Here is a 21,589-nt window from a genome sequence, read left to right as displayed (position 1 = left end):
TTGAAATTTGTCACGGTTTGATATGATTGATGTGGAAGTATAATACTCTTGGTGTATTTTAGAGTTTGAAGTTTAGAGACAAAGTCAAATAAGATTATTGAAGATTAAAATTATGAAAGAGCATGTGATATAATTGATATGAAGGTATAATACTCTTTTGGTATATTTCAGAGTTTGAAGTTTGAAGACAAAATTATTTAAGATGATTGAAGAGTACTCATTTGAAGAGTAAAGCAAAAATCATTTTGATCAAACTTAATTAATTTTATTGGCAGGAAATGCTTGGTTATTAATTGTAAGATTGTAAGGTTTATTAGTTGTTTATAACATAGTAAGTTATTTATAAAAGTTTTATAGAATTTGATGATTTAGAAGAATTAAAATGATTATACATACGTACCTTTTAATAATGTTCTTAATACAAAATGCATATCAAATTTTTGCATATAAGACAAATGCAATTTCATGACAGAAAATTATCGAAAATCAACACTTATACTACATCAAAATACAGGTTAAACTTTGAGGAAGATGATAGTATACATGCACCTTTCATTAACGTTATTAATACAAAATGGCTGACTATCAATTATAAAGAACAGTGTACCTCAAATCTGAAGTTTCACGAATGTGTTATGTGAAACTTAATATTGATGACAGAAAATTATCGAAAATTAAGGCTTATGCAATGTCGATACAAAGTTTACAGCTTGTAGAAAATGATGATACACATGCACCTTTCATTAACGTTATTAATACAAAATGGCTGACTATCAATTATAAAGAACAGTGTACCTCAAATCTGAAGTTTCACGAATGTGTTATGTGAAACTTAATATTGATGACAGAAAATTATCGAAAATTAAGGCTTATGCAATGTCGATACAAAGTTTACAGCTTGTAGAAAATGATGATACACATGCACCTTTCATTAACGTTATTAATACAAAATGGCTGACTATCAATTATAAAGAACAGTGTACCTCAAATCTGAAGTTTCACGAATGTGTTATGTGAAACTTAATATTGATGACAGAAAATTATAAAGAATTAACACTTGTGGCACACGAATTTCAAGGTTGAAGCTCAAAGAAAATGATGATATACATGCACCTTTCAATATTCTTAATATAAAATAGCTAGCTATCAATTACAATCAAAGAATATCAAAACTATAGCTGTTATCATATTACTGAATAAAAGTCACATATTATTTCATAACACAAAATTATCAAAAATACGTACATGTTACTTAAATTTCAAGGTTGAAGTTCAACGAAAATACTAGTACCTTAATATCTTAATATAAAATAGCTAAGCATCAATTATAACGAATGACAAACATCAAAGTTGTACATGTTAAATCATCAAATGGCACAAAATTCAAATAAACTTTGGCAACAGTAACACTTATGTCACATCCCAGGAAGGTTAAGGTTTACGGAAAATCATTACATGCACCACTCATTAATCTTCTCAGCAGAAAATGGTTAGGTACTAACTACAGCATACAATGAAGGTGAGCTGAAAATTAGATTAATGCATTGTTCCCCTCAAGCAAGAACTGGTCCGTCACTACTCTGAATCATAAACGATAAATTATATATAAATACAATCGTAAATACGGGTAATAGGACATGTAAACATTGCTTCTTAATAACAGTTTCAAGAAATATAAATAATAACTTGCAAACTTGGGAATTTAACGATTCAACGGTAGTTCGATAGAGGTTCAACGATTGTTCATAATGTTTCCACATAATTGCCAAGATGATAAATTCGAAAGTAAGACGGAAATTCGAAAACGGTACCGATAAATCATTCCCCGTTAAGCAAGTTACCAATCAACGAGTGGAGTAATTAATTACGGAGTCCTATCATTTCACAGACTTCCGCGAAACACGCTCGGATGATTTCGATCCCTCGTTAATTACGAAAGATTAACGGAGTAATTCGATTGTCGTTTATTTACATAGATGCAAACGGTCCAAGGAATCAGTTGGGAAATCATCGTTCAAGCTGCGAAAATTGAGGGTAGCGCAAGGAAAATGAATAAGCGTGTGTGTATCGTTGAAAGATATTAACGAGCCGCTTACTACGACATATTAGCCAGCTTGTGCCAGCTTGACCTCCTGTGAAATGGGATACAATGTATGTACCTACACGTATAATGTACAGTGTTTGTGTTACGAACACGTTACGCGAGCTTATTCTACGTCAGCAACAATAATTATTGCTGTCCCTATAGGAATTAAGGTATTCGGATGATTAACAAGTTATTAGGGAACTAAGTTAGATACTAATTTATGTATGATGTGAGCATCAGAATGTTATTTTGTTGAAATTGAGGAACTTGGTTTAAGTTTCTAATTTTTCAAATTCTGAATGAACAATTTTTCAAATTCTGAATAATCAAATTTCTAAATTAGTCAATTCTAAGTTATATAAATTTTTATGTAATAAATCACTGAGTTCTGAAATTTCTAAACTGTCGAATTTCTGAATTGCTGAGTTTAATATGTACCAAATTCACTTTTTAAATTAATAAATATTTATTCTTGAAATGTTTACATATCAAATATTAAGAAATTTAATACTTTGTAATAATTTAAAACTTGTATAGATTCTGTTAATTTGAACCTTGTAATTAGCCTTGTAGTTAGCTCCGCCCATAGAGCCCCTAACGCAGGAAAATATCAGTAAATCAACAAATATTCTGGAAATGTTTGCATATTAAATATTAAGAAATTCAGAACCTTGTAATAATTTAAAACTTGTATAGATTCTGTTAATTTGAACCTTGTAATTAGCCTTGTAGCCCCGCCCACAGAGCCTTTAACGCAGGAAAATATCAGGATCCCCCTCCACAAATTTCCACCAAATCAATACTAATTCCTGCAACTCTCAAAGAATTTAATAAAAGATAGAAAGAATTTTATTAAATTCTTCGTTGGAACAAGCGACAGAGTTTGAAGCACATATGAAATCAATTCTGACGTCTTTACAGCTCGATTAAGTATTCATGCGTTATCGACTGAAACGATAATAGTATAATTGGTCGAGAACACCTAAGACCGACGTATGAACGTGCTAGGACAGCTGATGTATTGTCTTCTGTTAAACGGGGTAGCTACCAATTCTGATAATCGGTTTGTCGTAAATGTCACGTATCTGTTCGTGCATAAATTGCTGTTCTAATGACGAGCCACATATCGCTGATGCTACTTCACATGTATCGCCGTTTTAAAGCTTCCACGTGGATCTACTAATAGCCGCGATTTATTATTATCGTCGTCATCTTTATGGTTTGAGCCCGTGGTTGCGCATGAGAGGGTAATTTCCTATTGTACTGAATACTTCCTGTACTTATCCATAGCGATATGTTGCCATGTCACGCTCGAGATACGGTGTTGGTTCGTGTGTAACACCGTTGCAATTTAGTGACCATGGTAAATAACGAGTTTTTTCAAACTTTTAGGTGTATAGATTTTTGAAATGAACATGTTTTTGTTATATGAATTGTTTATAGGAATTATAGGAGTTGAGAAAGTTATTCATGAATTGAAATATATATCAAATTATTTTAATATCAAGGTACTTAATTTTTAAAGTAGGAAATTAGCAAAGTATCGAATTACTGAATTATTAGGATTATTTAATTGTTATCAAGTTATTAAATTGCACAATTATTCAATGAATAGGTTATTCAATTATTAAGTTATTCGATTATCAAATTGCTGACTTATTGAATTAATAAATTATGAAATTGCTCGGTTATCAAGTTATTAAGTTATCAAGGTACCAAGTTACCAAGATATCAAGCTATTAAGTTACCACCTTATCAAGTTGTCAAGCTGTCGAGTTACCACTTTACCAAATTATCAAGTTATCAAGTTACCAAGGTACCAAGGTACCAAGTTACCAAGATATCAAGCTATCAAGTTACCACCTTATCAAGTTGTCAAGCTGTCGAGTTACCACCTTACCAAATTATCAAGTTATCAAGTTATCAAGTTATCAAGTTATTAAGTTATCAAGTTATCAAGCTACCAAGTTACCAAGTTATCAAATTATCAAACTACCAAATTATCAAGTTACCAAGTTATCAAGTTATCAAATTACCAAACTACCAAGTTATCAAGTTACCAAGTTATCAAAGTATTCAGTTACCTAATTACTAAATTATTAATTTAATAATTTATTGAATCCCATTATCCAATTAGCCTATCATTTAATTGTGAAATTACTAATTTATTATCTTATTAAATTATCAAATTATTATTAATAATTATCAAATTACCTCAGTATCAAATTTCTCGATTATGAAATTATTAAATCAACGAATTCTTAAGTCATGAAGTAATGAATTTATAAAATTACTAAATCATTAAATTATCAGCTCATCAAATAATGAATTTATAAAATTACTAAATCATTAAGTTAGTAGCTCATATAATAATGAACTTGTAAAATTAATAAATCATCAAATAATAAATGCATAAAATTACTCAACAATCAAATAAACTTCAACCACTCAAATTTCAAATTTTCAAACGCATAAATTTCTTAGTTCATAAGTTCCAAAACTTTCGAATCTTCAAACCTTATCAGCTGAATAGAAATTGAAGGTTACTTTGATCTTACATACTTCAACAATATTCTCCCTATAATCTTCTTGATTTATTATTTGCTGTGACTTCTACAATCGTACCAAGTTTGTAGTAAATCGGCGTTCCGAAAGTCATGCAATCTTCTTATTAGATATATCATACAGCATTGTCTCTAACCGAGGGCGCCATTTCATTTCGCAGTTTCCCGTGACAAATTGGACCCGACCATTTCTTGCCCGAAGCTCTTCGATTATCGCGCCCTGTGAATATAAAATAGGAGAACCTAAATGACCCATAAACCTCATTCATCAGCCCTAAATCCTCAAAGTGAGACTGCTTTTGTCCAAAGGCTATTAATAAAATAATTTTTTCGGTAAAAAACTATTAATCACACTTGTTTGTCTCATCGTACATTAAAATGTAATTAAAAACCAACCAGTCTGTCTCATCGCACATTAAAATGTAACATAATTGAAGATAATCGAGTTTCAAACTAATAAATTGTCAGAGACTATCAATTACACCATTTTGTTCCACTGCTCATATGTTAAAATATGGTTTAATTAAAGTGTCACATAACTAAACCATAGATGAAGATAATCGAGTTCCAAAGCAATAAATTATTGAAGAAACTATTAGTTACAGTTTGTTCGTATGTTCGTGAAATTTAATTAAAGTGCCACGTAATTAGAGTGTGACTCAATTGAAGATAATCGAGTTTCAAGGTAATAAATTATTAATTAGTTTGTGGGTTCATATCTTAATATGAGTTGAAAATTTATGACAGGTTGAGAAAAATGGCTGTGCACTTAAAAATGTGAAATAAAGAATATAATTTTGTTAGAAAATTTTTTCTTTACTTGAAACTGATATACTCAGAGTGTTCGGTCTGATCAATTTACTATAGAACGTTTGAAATTTAAGCCCCAGAGCATGGAATGCAGTAGAGGTAAAATGAAATTTAATTAAAGTATTTAATTAAAATATAATGCAACTGAAGCAGATTCAAAAAAATATATTATCAAAGAAACCAATCCAGTTTCTATTCATATTTTAATATCCTTTATACCACACACTTCTATTAATTATCCTTGAAGTTTAATAATTTCGCATAATTAAAATGTAACAGAGTAATAATTAAGTTTCAAAGAAATAATTAGAATCGAAACATAACCAGTGTTTTAATTATTTCGAAAAGTATGTGTGTGAATTGTTTGCATTCCCCATTGTTGAAACAGAATGTTTGTTCTTTATCCGACTTTGTTTGGCGAGCTTTTTATCGTTCACATTTCAATTTTGAACAAGAAGATCAACAAAATGTAAGCTGGTTCAAAGCTCGGCAAAATTATCTGTAATTTCATGGTTAAGCGGAGCGTGGATTCTGGAGGTGACAGCGATTGTGTCACGAAATGACAAGTTCATTATACACACGGTGTCTCTCAAGTAAAGGATGTAGCTCTTGAACTAATAAATTGACTGTTTCATATGCAGCTATCTGATAGTCAGATTGCCACCTAGGTCAAAGCTACCGAATTACGAAATTATTCAAATTATTAGGTCATGTTGCAAGCACTGTTTCCTTTAATAGACTAAATGCAAATTTTTCTAACGTTGTTTAGGTGGTGATGAATTGTGGTATTAGTGAAATTCTTTGAAGTATTAGTGAAATCAAGAGATTTAGGTGAATTAAAAAAGTTTGGGGAGCTTGAAAATATGAATGGTTGGAAATTTAAAAATATGTAAATTTCATATTTATAGAAGTTTTCAATGTAACTAAATAATTTATGTAATATACTAATTAATGTAACTAAATCATTTTCTCATTTTTCCTTATTAAATTACTTTCGTTATACAAATTTTATTAAAATTAATTTTTTAGATCTGTACTAAATAATACATATAATAGTTTAAACTGAATAACTTTTACTGAATTACTTTTCGTGAAAAGAATATTTGCACGAAAAGTAAACGTGTTAATGACAAAACTAAATAGAGTGTAAATTTATCCATGAATGTAATTTTATGCACAATTCCGGTTCACAGGAACAGCATCTTGAAACGGAGCTTTCAAGCTGTAGTTCACTTTTCTCATCGGATTCGGGGTAATGCTTGCAAAACAGAAGCCACTTTACGACAGGAGGGCGATAATCGAGAATGGTAAGTCCTTGTTTTATGCTCTATACTGAAATAAAACGGCGAACGATGATATAGCAAAACAGGGATAGGAAAAAGGCAATTTTCAGCCAGTTTTTTTTTTTGCTTTTCATAAAGAAGTGAGGAGTTGAGATGGCGCGCGTACTAAGTACCATAAAAATATACGAACTGGGAGATTTATAAATGATAGGGTTTGAAAATTTCAGAATTTATATGGTGAGGAATTGAAAAATTAGAAATATTGAGGTTTAGAAATTGAAAAAGTGAAGAATTGAAGAATGGAAGAATTAAAGAATTAATGAATTGAAGAATTGAAGAATTGAAGAATTGAAAAATGAAAAAATTGAAAAATGAAAAAATTGTAGAATTGAATTATTGAATTATTGAAATATTGAAAAATTGAACAAATAAAAAATTAGAAGTTTAGAAATTTAAGAATATTGACATTTAAAAAGTCAGAGATTTAAAATCGTTGAAACATGAAAATTTAGAAACTGAAAAATTCGGAAATTAACTTAAATAAATATACAAGTGAAACCAATTAAATCTTCTTAATCTTATATTCATATCACATTTAATCTACTTCAAGTATGATTTCTCATAAAAATTAATATTCATCTCGTTTCAAACTTGATTCATATGAAGCTTTTTGACCATGCATCAACATATGTGTAATTAATAAATCATACACCAGATCTTCCTAATCCTTCATTAATATACCACTTAAAATAACTAAATCTTAATTTTTGACTGCTATCAGTTATTCTACTTGAAGTTTGATTCTTCATCAGAATCAAAATTCGTTCATTTGAAACTTGATTCATCTGAAGCCTTTTGGCTATGCATCAACATATCAGTAATCAACCCCCTCATTTCCCTAATTAGTCAGCACAGTACGAATTAAACCCATTGCCTCTTAATTTTCGATTAATATCAGGCGTTAATGTACTCCAAGTTTAATTCCTCATCGACATAAGAGCTCATCAAAGCTACCAGATCAATCAGAAAGCAATCGAAAGCAATGATATTAGCAAACCTTTCCTGATTCCTCGTAACTCTTTATCTGTCACGTATGCGTAGTATTCGGCCAGATCTGAATCGCATTCAGCTCAATTGCATTGTGAACTGACATCCCGAGTGCTTGTACTCTGATGGCTGCATTCATGAGAGTTATGTAGATAATGCAATCATGATTTCGAGATGTACACGAGCTTTCCAGTGTAGCACCAGTATAATTGCCCAAAACATATGTACTCGATTCACGATTGTTTTTACTTGTTTTACTCCTTTTTACTTGTCATTGTATCGCCACTTATCGTCACGCAAATCGATAATCTTCACACGTGGATTTTTTACGCGATTCGTGCTATGAAAATTTGATGACGTTGTTATTAGCTAATTTGATAATGAATGAAGTTTAGTTGATTACAATAAGGAAATTATTCGGAAATTGAGGAATTTGAATGTCGAAAAGTGTAACATAGGGAAATTTATGGATTTGTTAGTTTAGAAATTTAGAAATTTAAAAATGATGAGGTTTATGAATACACTAATTTGTAAATGCCGTTGTGAACAAATTAGAAGAACTAAAATGTTGATATTTGTAAGTTAAAAATTTTTAAATGAGGTATGGAATTTCTAAAATTTAGAAATTTAACAATTTTGAAGCATCCTAACTAAACATAAACTAAAAAATTTTCAATTGTGGTCATTGAGAAACTAAAAAATTTAAAGCTGTACTTAGATTAGAATCATTTTAAATGTATACAAATGCTTGAACAAGTGATTTATACGAACGATTGCAAGTTTAACTTTAATCAGGATAAAAATCTTTTTCATTTTCCTCACTTCCAATCAGAACATTTGTAACCCTCAAATAATAGATGCATGTATGCAGAGCGCAGAGCCGTTACGGTATAGTTTCACCCATGACCCGATTTTCAACAATTTTGTATCGATTTACCTGACCCAACTGTAACAAGACTAAAATTTCAATCTTCGAGACAGTTTAATAGTTATTCACAGAGCTGTGTATAACAAAGTGGAAACTTTGACATCCTCACGAAGTTCTCTCAAATGTATTTAAGATCTGGTAATAGTTGATTTTCGAACTTTGATTGAATGCTTAAAACTATTGAACCAAACTATTTTTCTTATTACAACCTTTCTGTAAAATTAATATAACATACAAAAGAGGTATACAATATACAAGGATATAATATACAAAGAAATTATTTGAGTAGATAAAAATTTTCGAATCCTAAATTTTGCAAATTTTAATAAAATTCTAATTTCCAACTCATTGTGCAAACAGACAACGAATGTTCAAATTAGAGCTATTTTGGACACGGCGATCATTGTTGCGTCGCAGTTAAAATTAAACTTGAAATTCAATCGTGGTGAAAATACGAGCCAGATTTGTCGCAGTTCAATAGACATGTGCGTCACATGTGGGACACGATATTGTAAGGGTTAATTGCCTTATGATTCGTTTGTCAGGTGCGTCAGTCCGAATTGACTAATCACAGCTGCAAAACAGAGAAAGTTAAAATCTTATGTCAATTTGTCAACAATCGACCATGCAAAATTATAATTGGAAACTTTAAATTAAAGCGTGGAAAACAAATTTAGTTGACCTTTTGTTTTGCAATATCGTGTCCCATGTGTTACACACTCTGACGCGCTTCAGTTCTGACTCTTACTCGAATTCTTAATTTATTAAATACATTATTTTTACTGGAATTTTTGATACATTAAATACATTAATTCTTACTGAAATTTTTAATACAATAATATTTTACTGGAATTTTTAATACATTAATATATTAATTTTACTGAAATTTTTAATACGTTAAATACATTAATATTACTCGAATTTTTAATGCATTCACAATTTGTCACAACTGAAGTGCGTCACACACGGGACAAAATATTGCAACAGAATTAACCTAACTATAACCTAACTTAACCTAGTATTAACCTAACTTTTCCGTTTTGAACAGAAAATATAATCATATCTCGCAATTTGATCTCGCTTCAAATTGCAGTCGCAGGTGCTGAGCTATACACGATCTAAACCCAAACAACGCATTAACAGAAATTATGTATCGAATGTAGCTGCATTGTAATTAACAGTCGTTTACTTTAAAGCTAGCCGCTTGATAAGGGAACGGCTTTAATCACCTACTGCAGATTACCATAAAAGTGCAGTGAAAACAGGGAGATACGGCACAATTAAAAGTTCGCATTTCGTTGCAGGCAATTAAACGCAGCTGTCGTCAGAGAAATAGTTCAATGATGCTTGAGAGAGCAACATTTTAAAGTTACACCACTTTCAATTCACTTGAAATTATATCGCTTCCGTTTGAGGAAATGCGAGCTGATTTCAAACAGATATGAAACAGATTACAATTTCGCAAGTTTAATTCTATGATCGCAACTGTTTAATGAACGAATGACTGAATTTAGTATGTGGAGTATGAGAAACACAAGATGGCTGAACTCGAATCACAAAATGGCTGACGTCAGTTAAGTTCATAAAAAAATTTCCATAAAAACGAACTTTCATAACAATAATGATGGTTCATCAGTTTGAAGTTAAGTTTTGGATGAAAATAACAATGTGTGCACTTGTTATGGTCTGCAATACAAAATGGCTGAATTCGAAACACAAAATGGCTGACGTCAGTTAAGTTCATAAAAAAATTTCCATAAAAACGAACTTTCATAACAATAGTGATGGTTCATCAATGTAAAGTTAAGTGTTGAATGAAAATGACAATACGTACACTTTTTATGGTCTGCAATACAAAATGGCTGAACTCGAAACACAAAATGGCTGACGTCAGTTAAGTTCATAGAAAAATTTCCATAAAAACAAACTTCCATAACAATAATGATGGTTCATCAGTTTAAAGTTAGGCGTTGAATGAACATGACAAGTGTGCACTTTTTATGGTCTGCAATACAAAATGGCTGAATTCGAAACACAAAATGGCTGACGTCAATTAAGTTCATAAAACAATTTCCATAAAAACAAACTTCCATAACAATAATAATGGTTCATCAGTTTGAAGTTAAGTTCTGGATGAAAATAAAAATATATAAGCACTTTTTAGGTTTGCAATATAAAATGGCTGACAGTTAGTTCAAGTGTACTTTACTTCTTAACAGCATCTGACAAATAAATTAAACGATAAGAGGTTAGAAATCATCTTCCACAAAATGGCTTTCTTCATAATTCAACAAACCATCAAAGGATTATTAAGTATCCAATAAATTAAACATATTTCCACCCACGCTTTCTCGCCCAAGGTGTTAAAAGTAAGTGACACTTAGTTCGCTTTGTTAAACATAAAAATGCAATCCCAGTAAAAAGTTTCCCCACGTAGATTGAATTTTTCCGCTGTCGTTGCGGGAACATCGAGCAAATGCGATTGAAATGATAATGTTTAGTTGGAATATTTTGTATAAAAATGTAAATGCACGAACGGCGAATTCCATCTGCCCTTTTAATTCCTGCTGGCCGAGTTCTTCGCGTTAAAACGGAAATTAAATCCGTTACACCACCCCGTTGACAGCAGACGCTTCATGAATCACAATAACCAGTTGCTTTGCATCATACAAAACCAGTGTTTGCATTTTCAATTTGTTTGCATCCATCCGACGTTTCCGTCACGAGTTTCCGTACCTTGCTCGAACATTTCCCTCAAATTAGCAAATAAGATCTGCTGGTATTAACTTGCTCTTGTAAATAGACAATTAAGTCTTGTGTAATTTGTGCGGGGTGATGTTACTGTGAGTGCTGTTATAAAATTTGCAAATTTTCATGGTTTTAGATATTTGAATGTACGTAAATTTTCAGATTTTCAAGTAATTTATAGATTTTTAAATGTTTAAATTTACAGATTTTGAAGTGTTTAAGTTACTAGATGTATAAATATTTAAATTGATAGAGTTTCAAACCTTTATAATATCAAAATTTCCATTTGTTTAAATTTATATGCTTAAAAATTCTTGATTTGCTATATCCTCAAATTCTCATGTGTTAAAATTGCCAAATCTTCAAATCCCCAAATTCCCAAGTCCCCAAATCCCCAAATCCTCAAATCCTCAAATCCTCAAATCCCTAAATCTCCAAATCCTCAAATCCCTAAATTACCAAATCCCCAAATCCTCAAGTCCCTAAATCTCCAAATCCCCAAATCCCCAAATTGCTAAATTCCCAAATTACCAAGTCCCCAAATCCTCAAGTCCCTAAATCTCCAAATCCTTAAATCCCTAAATCTCCAAATTCTCAAATCCCTAAATTCCCAAGTCCCTAAATCTCCAAATCCCCAAATCCCCAAATTGCTAAATTCCCAAATTACCAAATCCCCAAATCCTCAAGTCCCTAAATCTCCAAATCCCCAAATCCCCAAATTGCTAAATTCCCAAATTACCAAGTCCCCAAATCCTCAAGTCCCTAAATCTCCAAATCCTTAAATCCCTAAATCTCCAAATTCTCAAATCCCTAAATTCCCAAGTCCCCAAATCCTCAAATCCCTAAATCTCCAAATCTCCAATTCCCCAAATTCCCAAATTCCCAAATCCTTAAGTCCCTAAATCTCAAAATCCCCAAATTCCCAAATTCCCTAGTCCCCAAATCCTCAAGTCCCTAAATCTCCAAATCCTTAAACCCCTAAATCTCCAAATCCTCAAATCCCTAAATTCCCAAATCCCCAAATCCTCAAATCCCTAAATCTCCAAATCTCCAAATCCCCAAATTCCCAAATTTCCAAATCCCCAAATGTCCAAAGTTCCAAACTTGAAAATCTGTAACTTCGTAAACTACTAAATTTCTGCACAGCAAATTTTCAAATACAAAAATTCCTAAAATCACAATTTAAAAATTTCACAATTTCTATATTACAAGTTTTTAAATTTCCAAAATTAATAATTTAGTAATTTCTGAATTTCTAAATTTAATTATCGGTAGATTTGAAACTTTAGCAGCTAAACAGCAAATGATACATGTTTTTCCTTCACCGTAATTTCCTCTAGGGAGGTTAACATCATACGGCGTACGTTATTGAATACTATAATGAAACATACATATTTCAACACTTTGGCCGCTGTAATAGAATTATCCGAGCGTGATATGGCACAGGATAATATGGATTAGCGTGGATATTAAGGATTAGTTTCTTGATCCAATGTTTCAATTTGCTGTTTCATATTACTGCTTGGATTTTAGTGTCACTTGGACTACTCTTCCCGATTTAATCTTTTAATTATTTTTTAATACTTTATAAGCACTTCCACATATGCATTCATTATTTCTTTCAATTAGAAAACGTTATATTGAAATAAGTATTACTTTAATCCTCTTATTATTGTTATATCCATATATTTTAATATTTTTTCTTTTAATTATTTGATTATTATAAACACTGGCACATATGCATGGATTATTCTTCGTAATTAGAAAATGTTTTATTGATATTGATATTAATTCATCCCTTCTCTTACTGGTATATTCATGTATTTTAATATTTTTTCTTTTAATTATTTTAATCAAACTGGGATGTGAAACGAGCCCAGCCAATTTAGCTACAATTTTAACCACTTTAAAAATTTTTTGAAAGTTCAGTATTTTTACTATTTTTTTTTCAAGCTGCTACATGTCAATAGTGTTCAGCTAAAATTGTCGCTGTTTGTATTAAAATCGAAAAAAGTTTTGAATTTTTCTGTGAAACATCGTCTTTTCAATTTTTTCGTATTTCTGAATTTTGATTCGTATTCAACGTTTAAATTTACTGAAATCGGCTGTGAAATATGTTAGAACAACTTTCAAAGGTTGTTTATAATTTTTTTCGAGATAAAATAATGAAATAAAATTAATGTCCCAGATACCTTATTCTTGTGAAATTTGACTGATAATTTGTTTGTGGAAGAAAGAGTGGATAGTATCACAAGTCATAAAAGATCAATTTAAAATGCGGTATTTCCAAATTAAAAGTTTTTCAAATCTGACAACAAATTTTTCATATTCTCTGCTTCATAAATTTTTAGCAAAACATTTACTAAATAGCTATTCATTCATCATGTTCCCAGCCTCGCAGGATCCATTAAGATTTGCTTGCTAGTGGAACCATAAATCTGATAACTTACTACCATCTTTATTCATTTTACATTATTACGAGTAAACTGATGTCAGCCTTAATAGAAATACTACCCTTTTCTTAAGAAATCGAAGAAAAAATAACAAAATAATAAAACAGTAGAATTAATGAAATTAATCTGAAGATTTACCAAAGACAGATAATTCAATAAAAACGATGAGTAATGATTAACATCTTTTGAATTTATATCTTTTATAAAATATATTTTTGTAGACAATAGTTTGTAGACAAGCATGAAATATGCAAGATACAAATACGTATAGAATAAAATATGTAGATACTTTTTATAGATATTTATATTAATGAAATACTTTGTCTACAACTTCCAACGTCCACTACCAAGCTGAAAGAGGAACAAAATGGTGGTACAGTAGTACCAGCTACAGACACTGCGAGTATTCAAATATAATTTATTAACTGTACCAAAATTTTACAGTCTCTAAAAATACTTGAATTGCAGGAGTAGAATTTATGAAAATACCTTTAACTTGAGTTAAATATTCATTAATCGTTTAGTTAGTTTAGTATGCTAGTTAAGTATGTTAGTTTTAATTTATGAGCGGAGCGATGCTCCTGCTATTATTAAATTTCCATAATAATATATCGTCCATATTGAAAGTGGTTTTCTTACTGCATAATTTAAAATGATTTTATCAATTGTTTACAATTATACACGTTAAAAATAATAAGTTATTATGAAAATGACAAACAAGATTCATTAAAAATAAAAATACTTATTTTTATTATAATAAATATTTCATAAAAATAAATCTAAAGTAATTTTCAAATATTCCTCATATTTGAATCAAAATGAAAATAGCAGCAGTACGTCGAAGATGAGGTTATTTCAAAATAGAAGACAGATAATCCACTTTTATTTATATGAATCGGTTTACATTGCCCCCATTCGATATCTTGATAACAATAACTCACGAATAATGTCCTTTTCAGCAGATATCTGAAAATGACCGATTCGTTAGATTTGCCACCTTTTTTATCGGACCTACCATAGAGCCAGATACACAAAGTAAGCGTTCACGTGGATTTACAAACGACCAGATAGAAACCAAACCGTTCGTAGTTATCTGTGTATCGAGGTCGCGAATACACGGCCTAGCAACGTGCAGAAATACCAGACGATTTAGCAGCGTGGTATGACCTCAGTACTCTGTACACTCGGATGCAACGTGGATATCCTTGGATTTGATTTTCAATTTATACGGAAACTTGGAAGACTTTGAATTCTAACGATACTTAAATTTTGTATGTTATCAAATTGCTAGGCGGGACAAGTTTCTAAATATCAGAATCTCGATGTTTCAGATATTTGTGTTCCTACATTTCTATATCGCAGATTTGCAAATATTCACGTTTCTAAATTTCCAAATTTCCAAACCCCTAATTTCCAAAATTCTACCACTTCCAAGATTCCAAGATTCCAAGATTCCAAGATTCCAAGATTCCAAGATTCCAAGATTCCAAGATTTCAAGATTCCAAGATTCCAAGGTTCCAAGATTCCAAGAATCCACGATTCCAAGGTTCCAAGGTTCCAAGATTCCAAGATTCCAAAATTCCAAAATTCCAAGATTCCAAGATTCCAAGATTCCAAAATTCTAAAATTCCAAAATTCCAAAATTCTAAAATTCCAAAATTTCAAAATTCCAAAATTCCAAAATTCCAAAATTCCAAGATTCCAAGATTCCAAAATTCCAAGATTTCAAGGTTCAAAGATTCCAAGATTTCAAGGTTCCAAGATTCCAAGATTCCAAAATTCCAAGATTTCAAGGTTCAAAGATTCCAAGATTTCAAGGTTCCAAGATTCCAAGATTCCAAAATTCCAAGATTTCAAGGTTCAAAGATTCCAAGATTTCAAGGTTCCAAGATTCCAAGATTCCAAGATTCCAAGATTCCAAGATTCCAAAATTCCAAAATTCCAAGATTCCAAAATTCCAAAATTCCAAGATTCCAAGATTCCAAAATTCCAAGATTCCAAAATTCCAAGATTCCAAAATTCCAAGATTCCAAAATTCCAAAATTCCAAGATTCCAAGATTCCAAAATTCCAAGATTCCAAAATTCCAAGATTCCAAGATTCCAAGATTCCAAGATTCCAAGATTCCAAAATTCCAAGATTCCAAGATTCCAAGATTCCAAGATTCCAAAATTCCAAGATTCCAAAATTCCAAAATTCCAAGATTCCAAGATTCCAAAATTCCAAGATTCCAAAATTCCAAGATTCCAAAATTCCAAAATTCCAAAATTTCAAATCCCTAAAATTCCAAAATTCCAAGGTCCCAAATTACCAAAATTCCAAAATTTTCAAAATTCAAAATTCCCAAAACCCCAAACTCCTAAAACCCTAAATTCTCAAAACCCCCAACTCCTAAATCCTAGTTTTGGTCTGCAAATCCTTACATCCCCAAATTGCTACACTCTAAAATCCCTAGATTCTCTGATCATTATGTCTCCAAATCCCCAAATTTCTAAATATGTACATTCCCTAATTTCTAAATGTATCATAAAATATACATGTGTTCCCAAATTCCTAGATCTGATCTCCAAATCATCACATCCCCAAATTCCTATATCGCCAAATCCCTAAATTCCCACACCAGTAAATCTCTACTTATAAAAATCCCCAATTTCCTACAACCCTAAATTCTTCAACCCTAAAGTCTTCAAAAATTCCTAAAAATCAATAGATAGTAGGCCTCTTCTTCATCCATTTCCATGTTTTTTCAAGGAAAGCCAGATTTGCTCGTGACTGTACCTTCCCTGGTATTTCCCTGGTATTTTCATATCTATCCGAGACGGTTTCTACGTCGCCACTTTGCCTGTCCTTGTCAGCTTTGCATGTAAATGCACATCGATGCTACATGTTCAATTACGTGAACGATTATTGTTCCCCTAACGATCGCTGAGAGGAAAGATTAAATTTTTCACTAAAGGGAAAAATGGTATAGGGAAATGCGAGTTTCCGAGGCTCCGAGTAAAGCCTTTGAAAAATTCCTTTAAAAAATTGCATTGGCCGTTTTATCTCATGCTGAAAGGCACGCAAATTGTTTATTAAGTCTGTAAGTATACTATCTGTCCACTGATTAGATTTATTGTTATTACTTTCGTTAGAGTCAATTTATAATTAGCAAATTTATACTGTATTTTTAAGTAAAATAAAAACGAGATATTCTTTAAGTTATTCTAGGCAATAAATTATTTGAATAATCAAGGATAAATCAAGTTAGATTGTAAATCCAATAAGTTCAATAAGTAACACCTGATATACTATTTAAATTATGAGATCATAGAGTATTTCAGAATAAATAATATTAAATCTGTCAAATATAAATTAATATAAATATTAAATACAGTGATAATAATAAATGTTAATTGTAATGGTTACAGCTATTTGTATTTATTTTTGAAAACCTACAAAGATATTTAAATAAAAAAAATAAATTGCAGAACTATACCTTTTACTTTGAACAGAATATGTTTGATTAAAAATATACATTTATCTAACAATTAATAAATTAAACAGAATATACAGAACACATAAATTGTTAATGATTACACTTTCACTGCAGTTTAGATGAATATGCTCGTTATCTATTGATAACCATAGGTTCGCAAATTTTCCACGACATAATCACGTTTCTATCCACATACGTTATCGCGAATGCTCGATTTGGAAATTTAATATTAACACGCGATCACTAGATTGAATACGTAAATAAGTCGAAGTTCGGAGTGGCTATATAGCTAGACATTTGCATATCCAATATTGATAGTGAACAGGGAGACTATTAAGGAACTTAATCTTACGAATATGATGCAAACTTGAAGGGTTAAAGCCGAAAATCTGTTGTGAAATTCGGATAAAAGACGTTTATTATTCATGCATAAAGTCGACCATGTTCGTGAATACCATACATGAATAATGCGTTATCTCGTAAAAACGAAAAATAGAAAATATTGGAGGATTTGGAACACTAAAATCAATTTTTTAATACAGGGTAGTGTAGGTCCCTGAAATGGAGGGTAGCTGACGCGATTCTGAATAAGATTTTCCTTTGCAAAAATGGGGTATGAAGCTTCGTTTTTGAATTATTAAGGAAAAACGCGGACCAATCAGAGCGCGAGGATTACGCATGCGCAGACGCGAGAGTGATAGCTTCGGATAACGTGTAGTTATCCAACGCGTGATAATCCAACACGTAGTAATGCAACGCGTGGTAATGCAACGCGTGATAATCCTACGCGTAGTAATCCAACGCGTAGTAATACAAAGCGTAGTAATACAGCGTATGGATATCCAACGCGTAGTAATCTAGCGCGTGCATATTCAACGCGTAGTAATCCAACGTGTAATAATGCAACGCGTGGTAATTCTAAGCGTAGGAATCTAATGCGTGGTAATCTAACGCGTAGTAATCTAGCGTGTGGATATTCAACGCGTAGTAATCCAACGTGTAATAATGCAACGCGTGGTAATTCTAAGCGTAGGAATCTAATGCGTGGTAATCTAACGCGTAGTAATCCAGCGTGTGGATATTCAACGCGTAGTAATCCAGAGTATGGATATTCAACGCGTAGTAATCCAACGCGTAGTAATGCAACGCGTGGTAATTCTAAGCGTAGGAATCTAACGCGTAGTTAACCAACGCGTAGTTATCCAACGCGTAATAATCTTCGTAATTATCTTCGCAATAATCTTCGTACTAATTATGTATAAGTAAATGCTTATACATAATTTCAAAAAATGAACAATATCAATATCCATTACAAAAGAAAAATTAGTAATCCAAAAAAAATTGGCTGCTGTTAAAAATTCTTGGAACAACTTCCATATATTAAAAAATTATTTTAGAATTTCTTGTTTTAAACAAAGAATGTACTTTATTTTAAACAGAGATTGCAATTCTCGAATGAATAAATTCGAATTTGAGGATTATTGCAATAATTCTCCGAATTGTTCATATGTGTTAAGGTGTGATTAATTGCCATCATTAAAAGCAACTGCAATATACAGTGAATTTTCAATACGCAATCTCAGTTCGCAACAGCACATGCAATTAGCAGTTGGAAGTGATGCGAAATCAGTTTAATTCTAAATTCAATTCTGCGGCGAAACGTTACATCCAATCGGGATAAAACATTGAACAGCACTGGGACGATGGCCGATTTGCATTTTAATCTAATTCCCATGGGCATTCCTGCGGTAATCACGTTATAACCAATTTCACAGATCAAACTTTTTTCTTCTCGTTGTCAGCTTAACGCAACATCCACTGAAAATCGATGACGATTAGCTATGCACCTCCGTTTAAACTATTTACTTTTCTTCTGAATCATTTGTCAGAATGCACGTCTTTCCCGTTTAATCCTTCTATTATATTCATGGAAACTAACGTTGTGTGCCAGCGGATCCTTCATTTTTAGTCACATTCAATATGTACTTACTTTTAACCAAATTATACTTTTAAATGTAATTGCTGTTATTCGTTATAATTAAGTTTATTTTTTATGAAAAATAAGTGTAGTTGTACTTTTAGTTTGAAATATAATATATTGGTAATTTTTTGAAACGATAGTTGTTCATTCATGTACTTTCATTGATTTATGATAATGTAGTTATTGATTATGTGTTTCCACTGATTTGTAGTGATATAGTCATTGATTATATACTTTCATTAATTCATGGTGATATAGTTATTGATTATGTATTTTCATTGATTTGTAGTGATATGGTTATTGATTATATATTATCATTGATTTTTAATGATACAATTATTGATTATGTACTTTCATAGATTTATGGTGATATAGTTATTGATTACGTACTTTCATTGATTGATAGCAATATAGTTATTGATTATATATTTTCATTGATTTATAGTGATATAGTTATTGATTATGTATTTTCATTGATTTTTAATGATACAATTATTGATTATGTTCTTTCATTGATTTATGGTGATATAGTTATTGATTACGTACTTTCATTGATTGATAGCAATATAGTTATTGATTATATATTTTCATTGATTTATAGTGATATAGTTATTGATTATGTATTTTCATTGATTTTTAATGATACAATTATTGATTATGTTCTTTCATTGATTAATGGTGATATAGTTATTGATTACGTACTTTCATTGATTGATAGCAATATAGTTATTGATTATGTACTTTCTATAATAAAAATTTTTCTTCCTAAATGTCTAAAAATAAAAATTAATGTTACCAAATTTCAGAAGTTAATATTTCTGTAATTTATTACATAAAATTGCATAATTTTCGTGTAAAGTTCTCCACAATAACGTGTTATTATTCAATTCTGTATATCATATTAAAATTGTGATTTTCTTTAACATTATGCAGAAAGTTTAAATTCACTCTGTATCGGATTTTTGTCGCATAGAATTTTCAAACAAGTCGCGGCATGCTTTTAGCTTTGGAAAAGTTTCAAGCTGCTTAACTTAATAATTGCATGTATCATTCATGGTTGATGTATCTCCTTATCACTTACATTGAATTATTTAATAGTTTATAACAGTTTGAAACAAATTTCAAATTTGAATAAAAAAATATTTACAGTAAAATAATTTTAAATATTTTACGTCTATATAATTCTATCTATATATATTAAGTTTGCTTAATATTTTATAATAATTTGAAAATTTAAAATAGAATTTATTATTTGTTCTTTATCAAATTGTTTACCTTTTCACTTATATCAATTAATTGTTTCGTCGCAATTTCGTTTCTGTTTATAAATTACGCGTACATCAGTTTCCTCATTTATAATTTATCCCACACTATTTTACCCCTTTCCTGTTGATTTATTATTTCACAGTTTGATACGCATTAAATCGATGAATTCATAATATCGCACTTACGATACGTGTCCGCGTGAATGGATATATACATAAAATATTTGCTCTCCTCTTACTGTATCTCGTTGCTTAAACAACTGGAATGCTTAAACCAATAGCGCTCAAATGATAAGGGATTTCTATTGTACACATTACGATATTAATTCTACTTGGTACAATGATTCATGTAACCCATCGATCGTCTTCTTATTTACAGAATCAATTCAGTTATAAATTCTTTGGAAATTGTTGATAATTCCACTATTGTTTATCGTGGATATTTTGTGTAATGTAACTGTCAAAAGTGTATAATTAAGTTAATAATTAAATTTGCAAATTTTATTGTAGAGGGAATTATTGAAATTGTACTAGTCATTTTTCAAGGTGGGGGATATGTCATTATAGTTTATTTGTAATTTTAGGTAAGGTCTATAGAGACATATTTGCAAATTCTTAAATTTCCAAATTCCTAAATTCTCAAATTCCCAAGTTCCCAAATTCTTAAATTCCCAAATTCCCAAATTCCCAAATTCCCAAATTCCCAAATTCCTAAATTCCCAAATTCCCAAATTCCCAAATTCTCAAATTCCCAAATTCTCAAAATTCCAAATTCTCGAAACCTTAAATTCTCAAAATTCCAAATTCTCGAAACCCCAAACTCTCAAAACCCCAAATTCCCAAAACCCCAAATTCTCAAAACCCCAAATTCCTAAAATCCCAAATTCCCAAAGCCCCAAATTCTCAAAACCCCAAACTCTCAAAACCCCAAATTCTCAAAACCCCA

General features: G+C 30.8%; 1 protein-coding gene across 5 annotated transcripts in view; it reads left to right on the top strand.

Moving 5' to 3' along the window:
- LOC100880189 (putative G-protein coupled receptor No18) overlaps nucleotides 1–21,589 on the top strand; it is a 105,936-nt gene that overhangs the window by 47,524 nt on the left and 36,823 nt on the right. For 3 of the 5 annotated variants that reach the window (XM_076531739.1, XM_076531741.1, XM_076531738.1), the window contains exon 2: nucleotides 6,654–6,767. The exons of 1 other annotated variant lie outside the window; for it this stretch is intronic. The gene's annotated coding sequence lies outside the window, so the exon portion shown is untranslated. Of the gene's footprint in view, nucleotides 1–1,976; nucleotides 2,152–6,653; nucleotides 6,768–21,589 lie in introns of all 5 variants that reach the window. One more of the 5 variants, XM_076531740.1, reaches the window with a different exon arrangement.

The sequence above is a fragment of the Megachile rotundata genome, chromosome 5 (genome assembly GCF_050947335.1).
Source record: "Megachile rotundata isolate GNS110a chromosome 5, iyMegRotu1, whole genome shotgun sequence".
Lineage (NCBI taxonomy): Eukaryota > Metazoa > Arthropoda > Insecta > Hymenoptera > Megachilidae > Megachile > Megachile rotundata.
This window is presented reverse-complemented; position numbering and strand designations above follow the sequence as displayed.